Source organism: Perognathus longimembris, chromosome 11, assembly GCF_023159225.1.
Source record: "Perognathus longimembris pacificus isolate PPM17 chromosome 11, ASM2315922v1, whole genome shotgun sequence".
In the NCBI taxonomy this organism is placed as follows: Eukaryota; Metazoa; Chordata; class Mammalia; order Rodentia; family Heteromyidae; genus Perognathus; species Perognathus longimembris.
The window spans coordinates 34,384,925-34,404,110 of record NC_063171.1 but is presented as its reverse complement, the minus strand read 5'-3'; the positions used below and the strand labels follow the sequence as shown (position 1 = coordinate 34,404,110).

Genomic DNA, 19,186 nt, shown 5'->3' with positions numbered 1-19,186 from the left:
CGCACAGCAGTGGCCAATGGTGGGAGATGGCAGAGCCTTTGACAAGTGGATGATGTCAGACTCTGCCTGAAGCATTCAGCATCTGGCTTACATCACTGGCTCTTAAGGGTGCTGAGCCAAGGTGGAGGATGCCCAGGTCTCTCCAGGGAAAGCCAGTCATTGCTGAGCATTTAGAATTGGAGCAGAAGCCTGCTCACAGATAGGTTTGCAAGCTGAACAGTCATCGTGAAAGCAGAGTTGGAGAAGCTAGGAGGAAAGCTGGTTTCTTTCTAGCATTTCTGTTTTGGAAAGCATGTGTTTTCAGGAAGAACCTTCAACACAATATGTTTCTTGTTCAGAAGTGGAGTTGAGAGTCCTTAGGGATTATGCCTTAAACTATTTTTATACTTAGCCAGCAAAAAAAAAAAAGGTATCGTATGATAATTCTATAAAAGGGAAGTGACAAGAGAGATTCTTGGTTTGTCTTTAGGTAAACATAAAAGAGCAGGAAATGACAACGGTTTCAAGGTATAAATAAGAACCAGTTAGTAGGTGAGTCACTTGGTTTCTAGAATCCCCTGTGCAAACTGGGTGTCTCTACTGTTGTCTTGGTAATTAGATGACCTCGGTGAAGCTCTCTAGAGTCTACAAGGCTTGAAGATAAAAGGGTATATGAAACATTAACGAGTACCACAGTCGTTTGCAGCTTCCTCTGTGTAGTAGAGTGACTGGAGTGCTCTAAGAAGCTCTGATGCCTGTGTCCAGTTCTGAGAGATGCTGACTTATTTAAAAAAACATTTGAACTCTTTAGAGGATAAGATGAGATGTGCAGGAAGGATATTTTAAAGTCTAACAGATAAGTCAAATATGCAGCTGAGCTTGAGAACCCTTGCAGAAGATTGAAAATTAGGTCAAAGTCCACAGAATCTGGAAGTATTAGAAATGCTAGGTTTCAAAATTGACTCATAAGAATTAAAGATTGAAGAAAACATGTCTGAAGATAAAAAATTATAGAATAACTGACTTCACACTGTACTACAGAGCCATAGTAACAAGAGTGGCATGGCATGGCACAAAAACAGACATGTAGCTCAAGGAAATAGAAAACCCAGAATTAACACCCTAGAACTAGAGTCATCTGATTTGTGTAAAAAAAAATATCTAAAATGTGTTTATTGGGACAGTTTGCCATCCATCTTGGTTCATGGTGCTTTTAGTGCTGCTTCCTTCTGAAGGAACATCCTTCTGTAAGCCTCACTTTTCCTCCTGTGGGCAGGCAGAGGACAATGAATCAACCAACACACAAAACTACTGTTTGTGCATGAATAAAGACCTTGGTGATTTTATAGCATCCTGGGCATTTCATACCTATGACACAGGAATTGGGGCTCTGCACCAGGCACTTCTTCTTGTGTTAACTTTGCTTCTCTTCAGGAGAAGGATGAAGGAGACTCTTTGCAAGGGGCATGCTTCTGGGAGGAGGGAGTCATTTGAGTTTTGACAAAGGTATCAAAACTCACATTGGATAAAAGATACCCTCTATGATGAACAGTATTTGGAAAACTTGATATCTACATGTAGAAGGCTGATACTAGACCCTTGTCTCTGGCCCTGTACAAAAATTAATTCCATGTGAATCAAAATTCTTAACATAAAATCAAACACTTTGAAATGGCTAGAGGAAAACAGGAAAAAATGCTTCAAGATACATGCATAAGTAATATTTTTCTGAATAGAACCCCAGTTGCTCAGAAAATAAATAAGAATTGGTAAGTGCTATTATTTCTAATTTAAATGCTTCTGTACAGCAAAAAATACTTTTAGAATTAGAAGGAAACTTAGGAGAATAGAAGAAAGTATTTTCCAATATTTACTAGGTAAATGATTAATACCCAGAATATATGAAGAGCTCCAAAAATTAAACACCAAAAGAATAAATCATCCAAGTAATCAATGGGCAAATGGACAGATTTTTTTTTTAAAACCAAAGTACCAATGGCTAAGAAACACATGAAGAAATATACACATGAAGATATGCTCAACATTCTTAGCCATAAAAAATGTGTAAACCAAAACATGTCACCCTAGTGAGAACAGTAATCATTGTGTAAACAAACAACAAATGCTGTGGGTAAAAGAAATCCTTATGCACTGATGAGGGAATGTAATTTAGTGCAGCCACTATGGAAGTCAGTATGGAGGATCTTTACAAAACCAAAGATAGAACTACTTACCATGATTCTGCTCTACTACTCTTGGGCATGTAGCCAAAAGAATGCAAGTCAACACACAGGAGATAGCTGCACACTCATATGTATAGCAGTACTATTTATAAATGCCAAAACATGGAATAAATGTAGGTATCAAGTGATGAATGGGCAAAGGAATGTTACATGTTTACACTATGGGGGATTCTTCAACCATGAAGAAGAATGAAATTATGTGGTTTTTCAGGGAAAATAGATGGAAGAGGAGGTCATCATAGTAAGTGAAGTAAGTAAGAGAAAGTCAAATATCTGATGTCCTGTCATTTCATCTTAAAAATATATGACAGAGGGGCTGGGAGTATGGCTTAGTGGTAGAGTTCTTGCCTAGCATGCATGAAGGCTTGGGCTTGATTCCTCAGCACCACATAAACAGAAAAGCTGGAAGTGGTGCTGTGGCTCAAGAGGTAGAGTGCTAACCTGGAGCAAACAAGAAGACAGGGACAGTGCCCCAGGACTGGCAAAAAAAAAAAAATATGACAGAAAGGTAAAACAATCATGTTTGGGTACTAGCGGGAGAGGAAGGAAACAAGGAAAAGAATATTGAGGGGAATGAATATGGTCAAAGTATCTTTAGGCATGAAGAGATAAGAATGAAACCTGCTAAAATTGTCCCAAAAGGGAAGTTAGTGACAGAGGGCTGGTTTTGATCAGGGTACATTATATGCATGTATCGAAATATGGTTTCATCACAGTGAAATCCCTAATAACCTAATAAAATTATAGAATATTGGAACATTTATATGGCTCTAACTAATAGACTAAGAGTCCCCTGCTTGACTCGTAGTCTTGCCAATTACTCTTTTATATTTACTTTTTAAACCTAATGTATGATTTATCTGCTGTATCTCAAATGGATTCAGTGTAAGTTACAGTAGTAAAAAAGTTTGCACACATACATCCACAAATAATAACTTATCAGAAAAAGTACAGAAAAGGGAAATGTGTTTACAATTAGTCATGAAGGGTACAATGTTCATAAAACCAAATAGTAAGTACAAATTTGAGTTTCTGAGAATCCAAGGCCAATGTGAAATGTATTCTAGCTGTCTTTAAAGAATAAAGCATATTCATTTTGGGGAATAGTACTATATTGTAGATGATGTTTATATGCCAATAATGAGACCCTTGAGTAAGAAATAGTCAAATGTTGTTTTTTGTTGTAGGTACAGTAAGGACTTTAAGGCCATTACAGGGAGCTATAGTTTGGTGAAGTAAGATTTACCCCAAATAGTTTCCAGAAATGTAATAGAGTCTTGCATTGCACTGGAAATCATGGGTATGTGCAGTGGTCCTGGGAAGTGGACCTACTGTTAACTACTGAAGTTCAAACTAGCGTGCTCTTCTTCCTGAGGTTGTATTACTCTTAATATGAAATTAGAAGTATTTATTGGGTCTTTTTGTTTGAGGAAATTTGATTTTACTGGGAGTTTAATAGTGATTGATGAAAGGGATGTGGTGTATGTTTTTTGGTTACATTGTTTTGTTTGTTTTTAGCTGGGTAAGAATGGGTTTGTAGTCTTTATCCATACACTTACTTTTGGCTGTTTGTTTGTGTTGGTTTGGATTTTTTGTTCTTGTCTTTGTTATTTTCTTATGTGTATTTGTATGACTGACTGGTAGAGTTTAGGTATTATTCAGGTCAGAAAGCACCTCCTTCAATTCAATGGCAGTCAGTTGAAGAGAATCTTCAAGTGTTCAATAAATTCAAATTTCAAATAAACTCAAATTCAAATGTTCAATACATTGAACATTTATTTGGAAGAGATTATGTGCCTGCCACTGTGCTCATCACTGAACTATTTATCCATATGACATGGAGTTTGGTTAGTAGAGACAAGTGACATGTCAGTGGCTACTTCTTAACACCTGGCATGAAATAGAATAGAAATGTGGAAAAGGGAGAGATCAGGCAGAAAGAGGAGTAATCTCCTCTAGAAAAATCAGGAAAGACTTGCTTAGACTTTTGCTGGTCCCAGGGCAAGGCCTGTGAATGTGATTCTCAGAGGAACAATGGCAACAGCAGACCTGGAGATATTCAATGTGGTTTAGTGGAGAAATAGACAGCTCAACTGCAATATGGCAGGGTAGATGGAAGAAATGAGACCATTATATAGATATCCTGGGAACACAGGATGAAAACACTGTGTCCTAGTACAATTTTGCATATAATCTTTATTCATTCTACAAATACTTGGTTGCCAACTCTGTGCCAAGCCTCAGGAGAAGGGTGGGGGACCAACTAGAATTTCGTATCTATTTTTATAAGCTTTAAACATTTGCAATACTGTTGTCATTTCTTTGCACTCCAGGCTAAGTTTAACTCTATTCTGTTCTTCCGGGTGTTCTAAGCAGAGCCCATATGGACGGAAGCAGTTCTCTGCTATCAGAAATCCCCTCCCCTTCCCCATCTATTGCTTGTGAACCACTGAGAGATAAAGAAAGGAAAGACAGCATTGATTATTTTTCATTCAAGTCTTCAGTCTGACTTCTTTTTTTTTCTTTTGTCTTTTTGAAGCCCCCAGAGTCTTTGCTAATTTGTTTGGCAGTGTTGGGTCAGTTTGATTCTTACAAATCTGTGTATTGTGGAGATGTTTGTTTGTCACTCAGATGCAGGTAGGGTGATAAGAGAAAGCAAAGAGAGAAGGAGATGGATGGGCCTCATGCTGAATTCACACCGCAGAGAACAGAAAATAGACCCCAAACAAATGCTGGTAAAGTAAGCTGCTGACTGGTAACTGTGTGCCTTAGCTCAAGTGGCTGTTCCAATCCCTTTCCCCACCCCCAAAGTCCACTCTGTTCCTTTACCACTCACTGGGGTTCTGCCCGAATCCTGATGTGAAGCCTGGCCAGCAGGAATGCTGCCTGCCTGCCTCCCTCCCCTGGGATCTGGATCCTATTGTGCACCGCCTGTGCTTCTCTCTCTCCAGCACTCACAGTGGATGGCATTGTAATCATGGTCGTAAGTATTATTAATGATAGCAGCTATGACAGTGAGCTGAGCCCAGATTTCTGGCTTTGATGTCAACAGAGAAAAGGGAGGCTTTCATTTGTTTCAAATGGAAACAGATGCACAGAGGCAGAGCAAGCCATGAGCAGAACAGTGGAGATGGTGGTGTTAGCTTTGGGAACTTTGGGGGCTCCTTCTCACTTCCAGGTTGACTGTTAGACAAACCTTTCACTGTGAGATGAGCAGGAGCCTCGTCTCCTCCACCATGCTTCTTTGCCCAAATTGTCACTCCTGGGATTACCGGAGAACGCTTTCATAAAAGAGAAAACGGAAAGGGAATGTGTCCCAGCTGTTTTCTCAGCAATATCTCTGCCTTGTGCCTGAAGCTTCCATCAAAAGAATGGCCAATCCATTCATAATTACGAAGCATTTGTTACTAGCATGAGTGAAACACTGCTAAATGGATAACTTACCAGTAGGCAGCATTGAGTTAAATTTGAATACTCTGTAGCCTTGACTTCTTTTTTTCTGTATTTCAGAAAATGTGGTCTACATGAGGGATTCAAGATGCATTAGACATGGTTGTGGTTTTAAGAGAAGCTCACAGTTATCGTATTCAGTGTATGTATGTGAAAAAATCCAGGTAACTTGAGGTTAAGAGAGATGGAGGAAAGAGTGATGTAAGCGATGAAATTGAACACGATTCCTTGTACTCATGAAGTGACACATTAAATTGAAACCCCACAGTACAACTAAAGATTGCATATTCGCATATGTATGTATGTATACATGTACCTACATATATGCACACATATGTTGCTTACTGTCATTGGGGGGAGGGAAGTGGTAGGCAAAAGGGCCCATGCTGTCTCAGGGACAGAATGTGAGCCATCTATTCTGGACTCATTTGCCTACTCTTCTTCGGATTCACGTTCTGCCCTTCCTCTGGCCTCCTGAGGCTCTTGGCCATTTCTGCTTCCCCCCTTTCCTGGCCTCTTGCTTGTTTCAGTTCAACATTGTACATGCCTCTCTGACATCCCATGCTTCCTAGATTTTAGTTCTACTTCCATATGTCATTGTTCCTTTCTCTAAACTCTACTTCTTGTTAGATTCTATAATTCACTTTTAGATCACAATATAGATCAAGAAATTATAGAAACCAACAATTTAGCTGCTTGAAACTTGAAACTTCCCTCACCCATTGCTGCTCCCTTAATTAGGAAATACAAATTTCTAACATTTGGAAATTAGGGAAAAAAGTGATAGCTAACAGTCTTGTAGCCTTCTTTTCTGCCTAGCAAGACATGAATGATATGACCTGATTTCCTTCATCGTTCATGGCGCCAATGTGGAAAACACTTACAAATTTAACTTGAGATGTACTAAGAGAGAAAACTTGAAAATTGTCCTCTTAAATACTTAAGAATATCATAAATAATTTTAAACTCTTAAGTAAAAAGGAAATAGATGCAACTTAACATAGGTTATCTATGGCCACACCACTGTACTTAACTCTCATTTCTCCTTCCTGATTCTTTTTCAAGGTATGATTCTTTTCCAAAAGAATTAAGTCTTTCCATTTTTGTGCTAAACCTAACCCAATTCTTAAAAAAATCCTTATCAAAATAATTTTGTCTCTTTCCTTAGACCTGACTTTGAGCCACTCCAATGAACATGTAGATCACATTTCCAAGAGACTCCCTCTCTAGTTTCTAAGTCAAGCTGCCTAAGTTGAATCCTGTATGACTTTGGCCAAATTAATATTCATGCTTTCATTTCTTCTTCTTTGAAAATAGAATACATTCACTGCATTACGCCTAGTGAGGATTTAATGAGATAATAAATGTAAGGTACTCCAACGAAGTTGGACATCAACATGCCCATCTTCTTATTTATGTTCCTCAGAAGGAAATACTACCAGACCAGAAGGTATAATAGAACTGTTCCTGACTAGTAGCTCCAAATCTTAATCCTTTGCATATGTGACTAAGTGCATAAAATGTGAGGTGGCAAATGTAGTCTTGGGTTCTTGTGGCGTCACACTATTTTTTGAAAGTGTACAGAAGTACAAGAGTTGCGTGGGAAGGGATTAGAATTCCATTGTTCTTTACGGTTTAGCCCTTCTATGTAAATGCTAGCATGATTTAAAAAGAAAGGAAGAACATACTTGCTAATTGTACTTGGCTGGCTTAAGAGAACAATTTTCCTCCTATAAAATAGTACCCTGACCTTGAAGAAAGAAGTGAGTTAGGTATCTACCCTCAGAAATGGCATGTAGCTTTAGCTAGAGAGGCAAGAAGAGATTAAAATATTAAAGTACATGCAGGCTAAAAGATATAAAGTCCAAACACTATTTAAAATATTATTTAAACATCATGTTGTATTTATACATTTAATTCATTTTTATTAGCAACCAAGATATTTAACATAAAATAATTAGAGTCTCAAGATTAAAACCAAAATGGCCACAATTTTAATTAAACCATCTCACAGGGAATTAGGCAGCTTAATGAGAGGCAGCCTAGTGTGGTGTGTAAGTACCCCAGAGTTGGGACTGGAGTCAGTGGCACCAACTTATAGATAGGTGGGAATGTATCCCTTGTTTGAGCCAATACCATGGACTTTCTCAGTAAAAAGTGGGGGCTGCCCCCTTGCATTTAACATAATAAGGACCTTTTTGTTTCTTTTTTCTTCTATAGGAAATCTAATATAGCATCCTAAAATTGAAAAAAAAAAGATAAAATCAGCCTCTTTCCTTCCTCCCCTTTTCCCATGCCAGCCAAGCCTCTCCCTGTTCTCTGCCCCACCCCCAAGATGACAGTGCTCCTGGAACACAGTCTGAAAACTTGCCTAGGGGATCTCAGTGCTTCTTTCCAGTTATAAAAGCCTATGATGCTGTTTTTTTTTTTAAATATGTCTCCATTCTACATTTCAAAATCTAGTGCCCCTTTTGAATCTTATTCAAGGAATTCCTTTTAGAGCACCGTGGCAATGGATTTAGTAAGAGAGACGAAGACATCTTTTGCTAAATTGAACACCTCCCACAGCCCCACTTCTGCTCCTACATCCATCTTCTTTCAACTCATTTCTGCTCATATCCAAAGCCTTCCTTAGGATTTGCCACCCCCGGCTGCACTGGAGCTACTCTTCATTATGATGGTGTGTATTTGGACAGCTGACAAAGCTCTGCTTCCCCCACAAGCTACTACTCAACCTCTGCTTCCCAACTCACAGCTTCCCATCCAGGGACAACACCTAGTGAATCTTGATCAACTCTTAGCCTGGTTCCTACAGTCAATTAACCAAGGCTCCAGGGACAGAGGAACCTGACCTCTCCTTTCCTGTCTCCTTGAATGTGCGATGTAGCAATCATCCTGAGGTCACCATGACATGTTGAAGAATAACCAACTGTTGATTAAAAATAGAGCATGGGGCTGGGAATATGGCCTAGTGGCAAGACTGCTTGTCTCATATACATGAAGCCCTCGGTTCAATTCCCCAGCACCACATATATAGAAAACAGCCAGAAGTGGCGCTATGGCTCAAGTGGCAGAGTTCTAGCCTTGAGCAAAAAGAAGCCAGGGACAGTGCTAAGGCCCTGAGTCCAAGCCAAAAAAAAAAAAAAAATAGAGCATGTATGAATGGGATATCTGTAACCGACTTGACATAGTGGTCTGCTTATAATAATCAGTAGATGGTAGCTCCCTTTTCTTCTCCTTTTACATTTTTCTCTTATATTTGTGCTAATCTAGGGAAACTATAACTACAAATATGTCTTATAGGAAATCAGTGAGAGAGCTAGCTGGCTGCAATTCCTTTTGAAGCAACCTATATTCAGCAACTAAACTCATGTGATAAGCTCTATCAATGCTGTTTTAAAAGCAAGCTGAAGTATACCCACTACAAGCATCCATGCAAAGAAGGTTTGCTAATACATTAAATGAAACCAGCACAGTTTTAGTGTGTGCTCGCTTGCTCTCCCCCCCGTGTATGTGTGTGTGTGTATATGTGTGTGTGTGTGTATCTAGTCAGAGACATTTGTTCTTCCTTTAAAACTAACAAGGCAATTATTTCTTCAGTTTATATAAAAAAGAGAATGTTCTTAGTATCAAAGAACAGAATTTCAAAATTGTGCCCTATTATAAACTCTTATTTCAACTGCCTTAAACAATATGTCCCTTTGCCCCTTGGGATTGTGCTCAATTGTGCTCAGTTGCCCAGATATGGGTTTAAAAGAGAAGAGGCAGATCATTGGGATGCAGTCACAAAATAATTTGCATGAGCACATTCAGCATTTGAACACTATGCATGTTGGCAGAAATCTACGGCTGGGTTTTAAAATACCCAATCTTACACTGAATCAACTAGTTCACAGTTAAGTTTGACCTTATACTGTGCCATATAATGCTTCTGGATGATTAGCTAAGGGGCTTTGGTCTTGTGTGAGGTTTACCTCGTGCCCAGGGAAGATGAGTACAAACTGGGTTTCAGCTACCACCCTCCATGGCAAAGGCTCTTGCTTGGGTTCATAGGTGAGAATGATCTAATGGGCAATCTGTACCAGTTAACCAGTTAACTGGTGAGGAGATGAGCTAAGAACACCTAGGCTTCATCTGTTTTTCCAGGTCCCAAGATGAAATTCTCCTCCTTTTATGACCAGAAACTTTCTGGCATCTTAGACTGTCAGGCACTTTCTCCAATTACTGTCTCTTGACCTCAACATTTGCCTGTTTCAATAGCTTCCTCTAGGTTTTAAACCTTGAACAGCCTCAAGCTCTCCTTGTTTATTCATTATTATTAAAAATATCCCTGCATTCTCAGGCCTTGAGTTCAAGCCCCAGGACTGGGGAAAAAATCCTGAAAAATATCCCTGCACAAGCATAGATCTTATTTTTTGAACATGAAAAATGAAAATACCCAATGAAAATATATATTTTCAATTTTTATAAAACACTAATATTATAAAAGTTCTTGGTAAGTAATACAGAAAAACCTCAGAAAATAGGTTTCATACACATAAAGAGCATCAGTTTCTACCAATGGCAGATACTCTCCCTTTTAGTAATTTAACATGTATTCTTAACATCCTTTTGGTTTTTCTATCTGTACGTAAGAATCATGGCGCTTATGTATTTTCCAACAGAAATGTTTACCATTTTAAAGTGCAGCTTCACCTCAGAAGAATTTCCTTGGGATATTAAACAGTGGACCCACATTAGTTCTCAAGTGGGAACACAAAAAGGAAGAAATTATATAATTTTCTTCACATCTAGTTTCAGAAGGCTGGACTCTATTTTCAAACCTGTGATGTAGGCATCTGAAGTATAGTCAACACATTAGAAAATGATGTTGTAGTTCCTGTAACTGCAAGAAACAAACTCTTTTCCCCCCAGAGTAGACTGGATTCTTGTACCACAAGGGACAGAAAGGCAGCACAATTCACACACAGGAATAAAAGTAAGTTTCTTGTTATTTTTCCTTTAGGTGCATTTTGGTTACAGGTGTTCCATTTTATATCAGCTAGATGAATACACAAGTTTTACGTGATCGTATTAATTAGGTCTTACCACTCCTAAACCTATACTATTGATTCCAACAGCTGCCTCAGTGGAGATTTGGAGGCACTTCTTTTAAGCCTGAAAAATTAGAAAGTAGGAGCACATTGTATAATTTAATTGACTACATTTCCAATGAATTACATTTTAGTAATTGTGTATGTCTGGTTGGCTCTCATTACTTGCAACTCTTAAAAACTAGAACCATGGTTGTCTTACCATAGAGTCTTTGGAATAAATGAATAAACTCAGAATGTTCTATATCAGGGACTCTATCTAGACAACTTCAGTGTAGTTTTCTTATTTAAATTTTAGGTGAAGTATAAACAAGCAGAAAAACAACAAATGACAATAATGTTTCTGAAAACCTAATGCCAGATAGAAAAATCTGTGAAAATGAACCAATGTTGAGTAAACACGACTTGTTCTAGAAGACACACACACACACACACACACACACTTACAACATACTTCTCTAAAGAATTAAAGGCAGGAAAAGAGAAGACTTAGAGAGACACAAAACATATACCCTGTGCTAATTTAAGGGTTCACTGACTTATTTTTTATTACTATCAAATGTCAGTTCCTCAGGATACACAGATATACTAGTCAAATATATTTTGTCAACTGTCTTCACAGGTCTCAGGGAAGACTCTGTGTGTGTGTGTGTGTGTGTGTGTGTGTGTGTGTGTGTGTGTGTGTGTGTTGGAAATGTGGGAGAAAGTTGGTCTTCTAAACCCAATTAAAATTTAACACTTGTTTCTTTTTAGTTGACATCTTCATTGGGTGGGGAGTCGGGGTGGGGGAGTAAGGAAATAGGATGCACAGAATATTTCCTTCACAGTAAAGACAGACTTGCTTTGATAACTGGAGTTTGGTGCCCCTGAGAATAGCCTCCACAAAGGCCCATGGGGTGCACTTTTAGACTGCAGTATTCTGAAATCCCTGTGGAGGAAAAAAATAATAAAACCTCCTTAGCACCATATTTCTATTTCTATTTTTTCTAAAGCTATGTTTGGGAGGCTGGCAAATTGGCCTACTTCTTAAGATTCATATCGGTATTTTTCTGATGGCCTCCATTACCCAATTTAAATACACAATAGTCGGCAGGTTTGAACACACCATGTTAATCCAGCTTCAGAGACCTCTGCTTGACTGTTTGTTAAAAGAAAATTGTACCTGTTATGAACTGGAAAGGGACACCCAGTTGCTGTTAACTACTTTACCAAATTGATTCTGACTCACTCATTTCGAAATGAAAATTGAAATGCTTTCGCCTTTTTTGTGGTGGGGAATTTGCTTTACTTAGCACTAAGTGGGTATCATTTCTTGTGATTACAGAAAAATGCATCATAACTTTTGATTACGCTGTTATTAAGGATGCACGGTAGCAATTGCTAGCACTCCTAAAGTACTGCTGCTGGGTTCGGTGTAACTCATTTTTATTTGGAAGTGAGTGAAGGAGGATATGGATAAAGTCACACAAAGCTTGACTTGCATAATGAAATCACTCACCTGAGAAAAGAAATGACTGGGAGGGGATAGGGCTTGCCAATGAATTTTTTCTCCATTTCATCACAAATCTAGCTACCACATTGCATCCCACAAAAGCAAATAATTTTTTACTTTCCCCATAATCCTAGCTACTTGAGAGACTGAGATTAGGGGTATCACAGTTGGAAGTCAACATGCACACACACATGAAATTTTCTTAACCAATAGATGGCCATGGTGGTACATGCAATGAAAGGAAGAAAAAAGTAGGAAGATCACAATCTAGGTGTATGTCCAGGAAGCATGAGTCTGTCTCAAAAGTAACTAGTGCAAAGGGCTGAAAGTATGATTGAGCTCCTGCCTGCCTAGTAATCATTAGGCCCTGAGTTCAAATTCCATCACAACAATAACAAAGGAAAGCAAACAACTCAACAGTCCCACATTTAGCATAAAACATTGGTTAATTATAGTGGTACCCAAGTAAAGGAATATAGGGCTCTGAATGAGTTTATAATGTAGATAAAGAAACATCTGTACAATAATTTTCATACAACCTAATGAGCAGTGACAGAAACAACAGTGACCCCAACAAAAATGCATTGGAAATCTCTGAAAAATTTTTCAGAATCCTAGATGGTTGCGAACAGAGGAAATACTACACTATATAGAAGCCACTGAAAGAAATCGCATCTTAACATTGATGTCCGTCATTGAGACAAAGCAAGTATAATTCTCGGGACGTGGGTTTCTCAGGCAGCCAAGGGGAGCTGTTGCAAAGCAAGCGAGACGTGGAAGGTGAAAATGAGGTGGTGGGACTACTCGGGAAATTAAAACTGTAATAAGGCACCCGTGGGTTGTGTTCCTGTCCCTTTGCAATAACAGAATGTGAACAGAAGGGCCAGAGGTCAAAGGCCAAAGTTCAGTGTAGAAAATGAAGGCTGTCATGGGGGCTTCAGGCTGTGCATGTGGCAGGTGGAACCAGGCTGACAAATTAGACAGCTCTGGACAACCTTCACGGTTGAAAATCCGGTCTCTTCAGTTTGTCACAAAACACCAAGTCTCGTGTTTGAAGAAGAAAGGAATAGGACCATTTTACAAAGACTTTTTTTTAATGGGGGACATGCCATCTCAGCTTAAAAGAGAGGGTGGAAAAGGGAATTAAGAAAGTAGATGCTTGACATGAGATTGAGTGTAAGAGACAAAAGAAAATAAAAAGAGGGATGAGAGAGAGAGAGAGAGAGAGTGAAAAAGAATGTGGGAAGGGAGAGATAAAAATGATGTGAGGCCCAACATGAACGAGATAGGCTGTGAGAGGAGAAATAAATTGAAAGAGCCAAAGAGCCAGAAAAAATGGATTGGGAGGAGAGCAATAGACACAGATGAGAGATAAGGAGAGTGGGTCAGAGGAAAGAAGACAGGGAAAAAAAAAAAAACAAAAGTAAGAAAAAAATATCAGACAGTCCACTGTAAATTCCAACCTATTTCAACATGTACAATTTCAAGGGGACTGCTAAGAGCTATGTCCTGTCAGCTGGTGCCAGGACAAGCCAGGAATAATGGAGGGAGAGTCAGAAGGCAGAGGTGAGAGCGGGGTTCAGGCACACCCGTAGCTCCCAACATTGAGGAGCTGAGCCCTGTAATGACAGAGGAGGAATTGCCTCCTTTCCTTATCAGTGGCATGCTAAGCCTGGAAGACTGCTCTTCTGTTTTTTTTTTTTTTTTTCTTTCTTTCTTTTTTTTTTTTTTTTTTACTTACAAGCTATCTTTGTCTCACATGCTCTCAAAAGCCATTAAAATGCTTGTTGCAAAGCTTCACAGTGGCTATGCATTCTGCTCATAATATGCAGGCCAAGGGGTTATTATAAGGAAAGGAGATAAACAGGTTTTCCCAAGTGGAGATTTAAGTAATACCTAACAGTGTGGCCCATCTGCTGAATTCCATGGAAAACAAATTGCCTTTCATAAGCATTTTTTTTTACTATCTCTATACCATGCTAATTTCAGTGGACAAACTATTCCTTATGAGATTTGTACACTGAAAGAATAGAGGGAAGCCTTTCTGTCCTTTCTCTGATCACACAGATATCTTTGTTTCTGGGATCATCACAACCAAATGATCTTTATTTTTTTCTTCTTCATTAGTCAAGTGATGCCACTCATGAGGTTAAAGGTATTGGTTGAGCACTTACTATGTACCAGGGGCCCCTATATGCTAGGAGACAGACACAGATTTATAAGAAATTGTCTGCCAATTGACTATATCCTATAGTCTGCAGTGATACAGTCAACAGTGACTCTAGAAGTAGAATTGAGTATAAATTTACTACCTTGGTGAGTACAAATTACTCCAGTTAATGTTTTGCAGATTTTGTAAGGGCTTAGCATACACAGTTCTACTGAAATGAGCCAATAGTCACATGAAATGGCACATTTATCACATTTTGGTTTTACTCCAAAAGAAAAAGAGCCATAATAAATATTAAAGCTAATTTACAGTCATGTATATATTTAGGGTAAAGAGTACTAATATTCGCAATTAACTTTGAAATTCATCAAAAATAAAATGGATTGGCAGGTAGAGGGGCATGATAGATGGTTAAACATAAAACAAAGGAAGAGCACTGAATTACTAAAATCAAGGTGGTGGCATATATGGATTCTTACTGAAATATCCAATTTTGGTGCATTTGAAATGTTTAATTTACTTTGTGAGATGATTAGTAAACAATTAAAAACTATCAGCTACAGGAGTTAAGCAAAGCACAGGGAAAGAGACACGAATAAAGAAACAATAAGGATAGTTGCACTAGTAAGCTTTCTCCTAATAAGTAAAACTGAAAATCTAAGTAAAATCAAACTCTAAGATGATCTGGCTTAAAACATCCCACAGCTGGGTGAAGTGGCTCTTGCCTATTACCTCAGCTAATCAGGATGCTAAAATTTGGAGGATTACATTTCAAGGCCAACCTGGGCAAAAGTTTATACGATTCCACCTCAGCAAATAAAAGCTGGCCATTGTACACCTGCCTATCAACCCTTGTACACAGGAAGCTGTCCAAGTTAGACATTATGTGAATAAAATAGCTAAAGTAGAAAAAGTCTGGGGTGGTGATTCAAATCATACAATGCCTGCCTAACAAGCACTAAGTTCTGAGTTCAAACCCTATTACTCAAAACAAACAAAAGCATCCATGTCAGGAACCCAGAAGAGCCTAGCTGATTGGTTCTAGTCAATATTTCAGTACTTCAGTCATTTGAAGCCTTGCTTGGGGCTGTAGGCAAAATAGTTTACTTATATGGTGTTTGGCAGGAGATTGGTTCCTCAGCACACAGGCCTCTGAATTTGCTGTGTCTTCATTCCCCAGTAGCTGGCATCACAGTCCAAGAAGGAAAGACCTTTATAACCTAATCACATACCATCTCTCTGGCCTTATTCTAGTTACTATGTATCTAAGTCATTAAGTTCCGTCAATAATTAAAAAGGGGGTGGGGGCTTAGGATGTATTTTTTTGTAGAGAGAGGTGCTGAAAATCTGTGAATATGCTTTTCAAGCACTATAAAAACCTACATGGCATTTTAGTAGAGTTGCTAGTTTCTGGTCTTTAGTCTCAAGATCTTTGAGATCTGTGTCTGAAGAATAAAGTTCAACATCATAAGGCAAATCTGCAGCAAATACCCAGCTTAACCCTAGAAAGCCTTCAAGAAGGCCCAGCTGGTAGGTTTTTACCAAAGAAAAATCTTCCCTTTGCCTCTAGAAGATTCTACAATTCCAGCTGGGGCTTCTTGATTGTTTGCTCATTTTTGTTGGTCTGCCATGGGACTTGAACTCAGGGTCTGGGCATTGTCCCTGAGCTTTCTCCTCCAAGTCTAGTACTCTACCACTTTGAGCCAGAGCGCCACTTCTGGTTTTCTGGTAGATACTTGGAGATAAGAGTCTCAAGGACCTTTCTGCCAGGGCTGACCTAGAACTGCAATGTTCAGATTTCAGCCTCCTGAGTAGTTAGGGTTACAGATATGACCCACTGGCTGTGCGAGGCTGTAATCAAAGTGAGTCTTTGCTTTTTGTTTCTTTCTTTTTTTTTTTTTTTTTTTTTACTAATTGAGATAAAATTCTCAGGACATAAAATGCACCACTTAAACCATGTGCAAGTGTATATAATTCAGTGTTTTTTAGTGTATTCAAAATGGTTCATAATTCTTATGGATATCTAGTTTCAGAGTTCAACATTAAGCTCAGTCACTCCTTATTTTCCTCCATTTCCTGGTACTCATTTATCTGTTCTGTTTCCTGTCTGTACTGAATGACCATGACTGCTTGGCTCTGAGTGAGGAAGTAAAGGTGAAGCAGGTGAGACTACCAGTGAAAAATGCTTTGGTAGGAATTGACAAAGCTAAGAGAGACTATGAGAATAAATAACAGGAAAGAGATAATCTTGCAAGAAACAGAGATGTACTTCCGGACATGACTGCATGTTCCCTGAAAATTAGGGATACATGTAGAGCTTCAGTGAATTCTATATTGAAATTGCCTACAAAAAGAACCCAACCCTATCCTTTGTATTTGAAGATAGAAGAAGCTATTTAACCCCAAACTGGCTATGTTGTTCCAACAAGGAATGTCACCTAGTTAGTGGAGAATGTCTGACTGGTTAAACTGAGTAGGTAAGCCTAGGTGTTACTTTGAGATTAAGTCTCTGTAGCTGGACTTCCTAGCTTTGAGCTATAGCTCTGTGATGTTGGAGAAGTGACTTATCCTCTCTCTGACTTAGTTTCCTCTTTTAAACAACATCATGTTCATACCACTGATCTTTCTAGGAATGGGACTTGAACTATGGAAGTGGGTGCATTAAAGACTAGCCACTATTGCCCAGTATACAGCAAGTACTCACTGATGTTTACATTGATATCTTTTTATTAAAGAAAGCACACTTTTTAGGGGAAACTAGAGAGATGTGATGTTTCTTTCATTCAATTATATTAACATATCAAATCTTACATGCTTTAAATGAAGCCTCTGGGCAGATGGAATTTTAACTGTTCACAATGTTAGACAGTGGTGTGAATGACACTACTGCAAATTCAGTCCTAGTGTCAATCCACTGACAGGAACAGTCTCCCTTTGACATTTCTCAAAACCAGGACACCATCTTGAATGCTTAAAGTGTGAGAAAGAGCTACTCCAAAAACCTTGAAGCTTTAAAAATATTAATCTACATCTAGAGCCACTCCTGAGTATTGCATCCAGCTGATGTGCAAATATCCCCTGGGATCTTTGCGTCATCCACTCTTTTTAAAATATTGGGACTATATAATGGAGAGAACATTGCTCTATAAAACATGAAGCTTTGCTGACAAGACTGGAGGCAAAGGGGAAAAATGGTACAAGATTTAACTGTGGATCCTGTGACCACAAGCAAATATTCAGTCTTGGAGTGATATTCATGAGGCTTAAGTGGGTTGAATTGGCAAGAGTACTGTCAAAAGGACACGTGGGCATAGTACCACAAGGGAAAGGTCACTGACAAAGCAGAGAAATTCATGGGACAATGAGCTTCTTTGTACCTTGTCCCATCAGTGTTTGGAAAAAGGCTCTTGCTATGTAGATCAGGCATGCCTCAAACTCACCCTTCTGCCTGTATCTCCCATGTACCAAGATTGCAGTATGCCATCAAATCTGGCCATTAAATGCATAAGTACACTGTTGGTTTGCTTTACAATGCTAAGAATTGAACCCAGAGCCTTGCGTGTGGTAGGCAAGTTCTCTGAACTATTTTCTGACTTCTCAGACACTCTGCTGTCCAAGCACTGACATGCCAGCAACTACAGAATATGTAAAGATCCAGGTAATTAAAACTAAAAGTACTAGGTGGCTTATTCCTATAATCCTACCTACTCATAAGGCTGAACTCTGAGGATCACAGTTCAAAGCCAGTCAAGGCAAAGGAATCTATGAGGACCTTATTATCGTCAAATAACCACTGAAAATCTAGAAGTGGAGTTATTGCACACTGGGTAGCATGCTAGCCTTGAACAAAAAACATCAAGGACAGTACCAAGGCCCTGAATTTAAGTCCCAGGACAAGCACACAAAAATAAATAAAAAATCACAAGAACTGATAGTAAAATTTTGGTATAGGGAGGCAATCTTTACTCTCAAATAGCAAATAGCTATTTGGTCCTAGCATCTGAGCATAGGGTTATGTTTGATGACTTTACAAATGGGTCCTGTATGTATTTGCCATGCTGTCTCTATGGATGGGTGCCAATGTCTCAACACTACTGTACCAAGTTTGCTTGGGTGGGAGACAATGCACATCCTGTTCTGACCTTTGAACAAACCTGTCTCATTCTCAAATCTAGATAACACCAAATGAGAATGCTAAGCTGCACTTGCCAGCCCAGGAGCTCTGTGGTTCAGGACACCTTCCTGAGTCCCACTACTGCTTGTTTCTTATTTGTGTATGCTCTGAAGTTACCTCAGAGGAACTGACTTTCTCATCTGCTGATGTGTGAGCTCTCCACAACACCCTCTCCTTTCTGCATCACGTTTCTTCTGTTTCCACTTCTACCTTTCTTCAGTTAGAGTTGGTATATAAATGAACTGACATTTGGACTTCAGTCTTTCTCTTTAAGATCTGCTTAGTTCATTCTCAGTAGCTCTCAGTTTTCCTTTTAATTTAATAAAGTCATCTCTCCCTTGCCCCAGACCACTAAAAGCCAACATTCATGGGTGGCTAGCTTTCTGATGACCTCCTAAGGAAGATTTAGAAAATGGGCCGTTACTTAGACAGGCATTTAGAAAATCTGTTCTGTCTTGTACAAGCATAAGCAATGCTAAATTGGTCCTTGGAAGAGTTTCAGAGACAAAGGGAAGAATATAAATAGTCTGTTTAGTGGCTCCCTTTCTGAGATATATGAGAGTATAGGTACCTATTTATTTGATT

At 38.9% G+C, this 19,186-nt stretch overlaps 1 pseudogene; it reads right to left on the bottom strand.

Moving 5' to 3' along the window:
- Positions 1–1,180: 1,180 nt before the first annotated feature.
- LOC125359509 lies at positions 1,181–1,447 on the bottom strand (annotated as a pseudogene).
- Between the last annotated feature and the right edge of the window lie 17,739 nt (positions 1,448–19,186).